This window comes from Dipodomys merriami, unplaced genomic scaffold (assembly GCF_024711535.1).
Source record: "Dipodomys merriami isolate MVZ:Mamm:240054 unplaced genomic scaffold, mDipMer1.0.p SCAF_8, whole genome shotgun sequence".
Taxonomy (NCBI): domain Eukaryota; kingdom Metazoa; phylum Chordata; class Mammalia; order Rodentia; family Heteromyidae; genus Dipodomys; species Dipodomys merriami.
Genome location: NW_027206401.1, coordinates 36,698,118 through 36,707,186, shown reverse-complemented (window position 1 = coordinate 36,707,186; position 9,069 = coordinate 36,698,118).

Sequence of the window (9,069 nt, the reverse complement as noted above, 5' to 3'; positions counted from 1 at the left end):
GAGATATTTTTCAGGAAGACAAATAACCTGGCATGAAGTTCCTCTTCCCAGAAATGCGATCATGAATGACAGTGGCATTCCAGATGCCGAAAACTGGAGGCTGGAAACCAGAAACATAATCCAAGATTTAATGTTTGATTAATTTTCTTAAGGAGACCCAAATGTACCTGGGGAAAATAATAACTTGTTAATTAGGTATTATTTGATTCTAATTTCTTTGATATTGGTCTGTTCGTAAAGAAGAAAATATTTACTAGGCAAGTATAAATATTATCACACACTAACCCAGTGAGGAAACACACATTAGCTTGCCCTTCTAATAAGAAAATAATTATTTTAAGTGTAAGCTCTAGGAAAAAGACAACTGACCAAAAAGAAGAGCAAATGGTATTCACAGAGCAAATGGTACAAGGGTACATTTATAAAAGGAGAAGTGTCATTTTTATGTGACACAGGACAAAGTGATAAAAATATTTGTCAGTGCATTTTGCTAGAAAATAAACATTTCTTATGGTTTGGGGTCTGCAATGGATGGTGGACAAAACAAAATTTTTCTAAAATGTAGAAAGATTATTGATTTACAATTTTCTACTATCTTTTGTCAAGAACAGTACTGTATCTACTAATGAGGATGAGCAAAATTGTAAACAGAGAGCATTATTATAAACAGGAAAACAATCTAATCATATGTGATTGAAAATTATTTCTTTCTGGAAAGTGGAAATTTTAGATTTGCAGCATATTTTAACTATATATTAACATTCAGTCATTAATTCAATAAATACTTTAAATCAACTAATTGTTTTATTTTGCAGAAATATTTGTAGCCCACAATATATATATAATGCCTTTTTATTTGTTTTATTATTATTATAAATTTAACTATTTTTCCCTTGATTGATGAGGAAGAGAGCCAATTCAGAATTCTCCTTTTATACTGACAGAGTGATGGGAATGGGGTGGATTCCATGGTAGATGGGGTAAGAACAAGGTCCTAATAGATGAGCTGGCTTCACAGTTCTGAAGATGGTCAGTGGTAAACTACATTAAATGTATATTTATGTGCCAAACTCTTGCAAAAATTGGAGTACTGACTTTAAAATATATTTACACTTATCAAATAAATTCTTCAGAAAGCCAATCTCATGGATGTCTCTGTGCTGGAAAGGAATGTGAAATTATCAGAGCTAGACTGGAAGGAAGCGAATGCATGTGTTACATAGTGATCCTAGAGAAGTCCTGATGATTCAAGGGCTGAAAAAAATTATTTTATCCTATTAGTTGAAAAGTATTTAAGAGATTTTAATTAAATAACTAATTAATTCATTAATTGCTGGTCCTGGGGCTTGAACTCCGGGCCTAGGCACTATCTCTGAGCTTCTTTGTGCTCAAGCCCAGCACTCTACCACTTGATCCACAGTGCTACTTGTGGCTCTTTCTCAGTTTATTGTAGATCTGTGTTGCATAGACTTTCCTGCCTGAGCTGGCCTTGAACACTGATCCTTAGATCTCAGCCTACTGAGTAGATAGGATTTACAGGCATGAGCCACCAGCATCCAGCTTGATTCAGTGTAAATTTTTAAAATGCAGATTTTGTTTATGTTTTAGTGTGGATATGTATTGCTTCATATGTTTTATTTTGAAGGGTTAGGTTGCATTAAATACTAAAATTATTAAAAAGCTAGAGACAGAAAACACCAATCCTTCAGATTTGTTAAAAATTCTTATCTTAAAACCTATGCAACTATATTCTATATCACACACAGCTATTCAACTACATTTCAGGACTGTCATTTTCTTTTTCTTTTCTTATTTTATTGGTCGTGGGGCCTGAACTCTGGGTGTTGGCACTGTCATTCAATTCTTCAGCTCAAGGCTGATGCTCTACCACTTAAGCCATAGCACCACTTCCAGCTTTTTCTGCTTATGTGGTGGAATCAAACCCAGGGCTTCAGGCATGCAAGGCAAGCACTCTATCACTGAGCCACCTTTCCAGCCCCAGGACTATCGTTTTCTTTTCCCCTTTTATTTAAATTGTAAAAGGTGATGTACAGAGGGGTCGCAGTTAGTTAAGTCAGGTAATGTGGACATTTCTTTTTGAACAGTGTCACCTCTATTTTTTTTCTCCCAGTTTTTTTTCCCCTTCCAATCTCCCTCCTTCTCAAGTTGTATAGTGCATTTTCAACAAAGTGTCTGGTGAGTATCACTGCAAAATTAGTTCATCCTTTTTCCCACCATTTTTGTGTTTTACCTTACTCTCACCAGATCAGATAAACTTACATACAAGACAAAAGGTCTTAAACTACTGCTGCAGTTTGAAAGTCTATTGATATTAGTTTTGTTGACATTTACACTTTCGAACTATCATACATAGGTATAATTTCTTCAGGAACAACAATTCAGTTTGATTAGTTAACCACAATTTGTCATTTTTATACTGTAAATGCTGAATGTGTATAAGAACAGAATTTATTTTTTTAACCAATATTTAGTAGTCTTTTGGGGATTCTTTAATTAATAGCTAGACAAAGCCCAGTAAGAATGAATTAGTTTAAACATTTTAAGCAACATGTTCTAAATCTGCTTTTATGAAGAATTTGTCAGAATAGTTCGCAAAGTGTTTTTCTTACCTTTCTTTTTGTAAACAAATATGTTTAGTTTCTCTTGTTTTATATTCAAAACAATGATAGGTACATTTAACTTAATTGCATTTAATTGAATCACATTGAATTTAATTGCTAGTAATTACAAAAGTAGTTCACAACATGGTGATATTCAAATCTCATAAAAGTCAGAATGTGTGAGGGAAAGCATATTTGTTACATGCAATTTTGCTTTTCTGAAGAAACAATTACCTGAAAACCTATTTCATAAATAACTTCCAATGCTTAAATGTACAAAAATCATAGTTCTTTTGAAGCCTTAATAGTTCATCACCAAATGGTACTGAATGAAGACTGACATGAAAAACTTTTTTCTGAGTCATTCTAGTACAGAGCAGTAGAAAATGCAGGTTAACTTTTCCTGTCCAAGAACAATGTTTGTGATGCAAACTTTTGCATGTTGTTATATGTTAACATGATTATAGTTCATACTTTTTAATTACCTCATGTTATCTCCAAACAGACTGGAATACTTCTCTCACCTTCGATTTATGTAGTCATATTATGCAGCAAAAGTGATCATAAAAGTCCATAGATGTGTTTCTATAATTATTCCACATGGTAATTCGTACTGAAATACATTGCAATTTTTTATTTCACCTTCAAATTATGTGAGTAATAGCAAAAATTCATGGAACTTTTAAAGACACTGAGTTTTACGTTATACTTAAACAGTTGGTGCTTTGAAGCTCAGTATATATTATTTCCCTAGTCTTGCACATGTACAATTTATTTTATTCATAGCAAACTTGTAGGATATGATGATAACATTGAGATTTTATTACCTATAAATATAAATCTCTGCTGGTTCTATACCCATCATGGATTATTTTCGATCAATCACTTATTTTGTTAAATATGTTTTCTCATCTATAAAATGGACAAAATAGCAATTGCTTCAGAATATGAGTATATTTGAAAAAATAGTAAGTTGAACACATTAAGTACATGAAAGTTTTATAATGTTTTACATTTAATATATGCTAATAGTTACTACCTACTTATTCAATCTGTAATTGTAAGCACCTTCATGTAAAATTCCTTTGGTTCTCATAAGGGTGAATGATTTTCATTCACCATTGATTGGCAAGAAATGCTCATTTCAAAGGGTAAGTAACATTATCAGTATCCCTTAGACTTTGGCATGGTGAGACTTGAGCTCCAATGAGATCCTGTTTTCCAAAACTGTAAACCTGCCTGTTCTGCCTGTTCTGGTGGAAAGGAAGCTCCTGAATAATAATGGAATTTTAACAACTATTAAGTTCTTTGTTTTGTTTTATATGTTTTCTATTCATTATCAAAGTAAATGTTCCAATTCTAAGAAAAATAAAGCTTCTCAAGGGCAATTTGCTCAGGATATGATAGGATAGTAAGTTTTATTATTCTTTTACTTGTTATATAGCATTTCACATTGAAAAGTAAAACTTCATTATAGACTTAACAGAGATTCAAATGTGCATATAATAGATTCCCTTTCCTTCCTTCTCTTTTCTCTTTTAGACATACACTCCTAAGGTCCACCAGTAAACAGTATAGAGATTAGCAATAGAGAAAATTAGATTACAAAATATTTGCCTTTCCATGACTGTCTCTCTCAAATAGAGATATTATGGAAAAAGATATTTTGCTTAATCTGGGCATCATTAGTAACATTTAAAAAATGTTCCTGTAGACACCACTACTGCTTCTAAGACATTTTTACTAAGTTCATATATTTCACAAAGAAATTCAAAATATCTTTATATATTTTTTAAACTAAATAACAATCACATTTATTATCTTCACAGAAGAAAGATAACATTATATATTCAAAATCTGAATTTTTATATAATTCCATGGTTTACATAAAGCAACATCATGATCAAATATTAAGAGGTTTTACTTCATTTCTGTATAAAATTGTATTTAAATCAGATATATGTTTTAAGTGTGCTCATATATTTTGGTTTTGGCATGGTTGCTCACACAATTAAACCCAGCCACTTAAGAGTTAGAGATCAAAGGATCATAATTTGAGACTGGTTAAGGCACAAGAGACAGAGTGGCAAACAGACAGACAGACAGATAGACAGACAGACAAAGACAAAGATTACAATCTGTAATCCCAACTATATATAAAGGAGCCATCTATACAAGGATCCCCATTTAGGGTGGATCTTATAAGACCATGTTTGAAAATAACCAAAACAAAAAGCTATGCTTTTTTAGGTAGTGTTGAGTGGTACAGTACAAGTCCTGAATTCAACTCCCAGTACAGACTCTTCCCCCCAAAAAATGCATCTGTAATTTTTATTAAGCTCAGGATAATATAATGTACTACAGAAAAAAAGACGTTAAAGACTAAATTAGCAACAAAACATTTTGGTGAAAGTACATTTCTAGCTTGAATGAATACTTGGATTTAGTTTGCTTGAGTTACTAAATATATGTAGAAATATGCATTGTTTTCTAGATTTGAGTAATGCCATTCGAATCAATACACAGTCCCTGCTAGTACACAGATATAGGCCTTAGAATGCTGACACAGTGGTCAGAAAGAATCTAACCCAAGACAAAATACATTTTGGTAAATTGTGACAGCTTTGCACTTTTTTCATAGAAACTTCTAAGTCCATACTTTAATCACTTTTAATATGCATGCAACATTAAACCATGATGAAATCTTTGGAGTCACTCCAAATACATGCTGCATCAGATGAATGAACCCTGGTTTATGTAAATCTAGTTGCTCCTTGAAGAGCCTGAAGACATCTAAACCCATATATACTCAATAGCCAAAGTACAGATGAGAGATATGTTGTTGATCCACCTTTACCATAACAAATAATTCTTCCTATCAGACACATTAAAAGGACAAACACAAAATACAACATTTATCCCTTTCTAATTTCATAGTGTTCTTGAAATGGTGATGTGGTTTAACATAAGTGCATGAAAGTTTATACATAATCAACTTGTCACTTTCTGGTAAGAATAAAAGGCATGGAGCTATGATTAGAAGCTGAAAAGTTAAAATAATATGTTGTGTGGAACTTTTAAGTAAATTAAACACCTAGCATAATTTTTGAAGTATTAAGAAGGTAGGTGAAAAACAAAGGAGAATATAACAATACTCAATAGGAAATGGATTCATTACCTTGCTCGCGTAACAATAACCCCTACGTACACTATCGTTACAATAAAAAATATATTAATGACAAAAAAGAAGCTTATTAATGTATTTCCTTTGTTTTAAAGCAGTGATATAATCAAAGTTTCATTGATTAAATTTGTTATCTACACAGTATTTATCTCTCTTTTAACATGATAAGATAGAAATATAGATACTGGATACTCCCACTTATCTTTAGCGCTCCTTGAATTTTCAATAAAATGCAAGTGATGGAATAAAATGCTATAAACCCACAAGAATCTCAAGAAGTCCAGAAAAAATGAGAGGTGGTATACAAAATTACTGCAAAGATAGCAGTTCCTATAATAATAAAAGCTACAGCCTATTTATTTATTTATTTAAATAAGTTTTTGATTGTAAAAATACTGTACAGAGGGGTTGCAATCACATGAGCAAGGTAATGAGTACATTTCTTACTAAGCATTGTTGCCTCCTCCTTTGTTTCCCCTTACTATCCCTTTCCATCCCCTTCCCGCTTCCCCACTCAAGTTGTAAGGTTCGTTTTAGGACATAAAATCTTATACATCTGACTGTTGTGAAGTTAGTTTTTTGATATAGAGTCTTATACATCTCATTGTTGCAATGGGTCAATCTGTATCCCTATTTAAAGAATTTGTTTTAAAAATCACGTGATACCTTATAAATAAGTTAGAAATAGTAGCAAGAAAGAAAAAAAATCACTTGTGTCCTTATCTTGGAGTTCATTTTGCTTAACATGATCTTATCTGAACTTTTCTGTTTGTCTCAGATATATACTAGATGTTGCAAATAAGAGAAACCATGGAACCTATGTTTCTTTGGGCCTGGCTTACTTCACTTAATATAATTTTTTCCAAGTCTTTCCATTTCCTAACAAATATGGCACAGCCATTCTTTTTGATGGAGGCACAGAATTCCATTGTGTGTGTGTGTGTGTGTGTGTGTGTGTGTGTGTGTGTGTGTGTGTGTGTGTGTGTGCGTATTACATATTTTTGATCCATTCATCCACTGAGTAGCATCTGGGTTGGTTCTATATCTTAGCTATGGTAAATACTGCTGCAATGAACATAGATGTGCTGGTAGCTTTAGTATAGACTTGTTTGTGATCATATGGGAAAATGCCCAAAAGTGGGATTGCTGGGTCATAGGGGAGGTCTATGTGGAGTCTTTTGCGGAACCACCGTACTGCTTTCCAGAGTGGTTGAACTAGGTTACACTCCCACCAACAATGCAGTAGTGTTCCTTTTTGGCCATATCCCCACCAGCATCTGTTGTTATTAGAGTTCTTGATTATAGCCATTCTAACAGGGGTGGGGTGGTATCTCAGTGTTGTTTTCATTTGCATTTATTTTATGGCTGGAGAGGTGGAGCATTTCTTCATGTGTCCATTGGCCATTATTAATTCCTCCTCAGAGAAGTTTCTCTTTAAGTCTTTAGCCCACTTATTTATTAGGCAGTTGTTTCTTTGAGGATTTGTTGCTGGGGGATTTGATTTTTTGAATTGCAGGTATATTTTAGATATGAGACCCTTGTCCATTGTATGGCTAGTGAAGATCTTCTCCCAATCCGTGGGTTTTCTATTAATCTTGCGAGCTATGTCCTTTACCATGCAGAAACTCTGCAACTTTATGCAATCCCATTTGTCCAACTTTTCTTTGATTTGTTGTGTTTCTGGGTCTCTATTAAGAAAATTTTAGCGTGTGCCAAGGAGACCTAGGGTTTCTCCTATTCCATTCTGTAATGTTTTCAGGGTGTCTGCTTTGACTTCACGGTCTTTGATCCATTTTGTAGGTGATTCTGGTGCTGGGTGATATATAAGATCTAGCTTTAGTTTTCTACAAGTGATTAACCAATTTTGCCAGCACCATTTACTGAAGAGGCTGTCTTTCTTCCATTCTATTTTTTTAGCTCCCTTATCGAAGATTAGATGGCTATAGGTCTGTAGGTTAAATTCTGGATTTTCAATTCTATTCCATTGGTCTTGAGGTCTCTTCTTGTGCCAGTACCACGCTGTTCTGATTACTATGGCTTTGTAATAGAGTTTGCAATTTGGTATTGATATTCCTCCAGCACTGTTCTTTCTGTTGATTATCATTTTTGCTATTCGGGTCTTTTATTGTTCCATATGAATTTTTGGATTGCCTCTTCTATTTCCTTGAAGAATGACGTTGGAATATTGATAGGTATTGCATTGAATTTGTAGTTAGCCTTTGACAATATTGCCATTTTCACGATGTTGATCCTTCCAATCCAGTAGCATGGGAGGTTTTTCCACTTTCCAAGTTTTGTTTTGATTTCCTTTTTCCGGTTTGTAAAGTTTTTTTATCATAGAGGTCATTCACTTCTTTGGTTAAGTTAATTCCAAGGGATTTTTTTTTTTGGTGGGGCTACAAATGGAATTGCTTTCCTGATTTCAGCCATGCTTTTCTCATTGTTGGCATACAGAAAAGCCATGGATTTTTGAGGGTTAATTTTATACCCTGCTACTTTGCTGAAGTTTTGAATCAGCTAATTTGTGAGTAGAGACCATGGGATTTTTTAAATACAAGATCATGTCTTATGCAAAGTGGGAGAGTTTTACTTCATCTTTCCCTATTTGGATCTCCTTTATGTTTACATCTTGTCTTATTGCTGTAGCTAAGCGTTCTAACTAAATTGAAGAGAAGTGGAGAGAGTGGACATCATTGTCTCATTCCTGAATTTAGAGGAAATGGCTTTAATTTTTCACCATTAAGTATAATGCTGGCTGTAGTTTTGTCAGATACAGCCTTTATTGTATTGAGGAATGTTCCATGGATTCCTAATTTTTCCAGAACCTTCATCGTAAAAGGGTGTTGGATCTTGTCAAATGCTTTTTCTGCATCTCTTTAGATAACCATGTGGTTCTTATCCTTGCTCTTGTTGATGTGGTGAATCATCTTAATTGATTTGCATCATCATAAAAGGGTGTTGGATCTTGTCAAATGCTTTTTCTGCATCTCTTTAGATAACCATGTGGTTCTTATCCTTGCTCTTGTTGATGTGGTGAATCATCTTAATTGATTTGCATATACTGAACCAGCTTTACATTCCTGAAATGAATCTTGTTTGATCATGGTGTATGATTTTTTGGATGAATTGTTAAAGTCGATTGGCCAAAATTTTGATGAGAAGTTTTGGATCGATGTTCATCAAAGAAATGGGTCTATAGTTCTCTTTCTTTGATGATTCCCTGCCTGGTTTTGGGATGAAGGTTATGAGGACTTCATAGAAAGA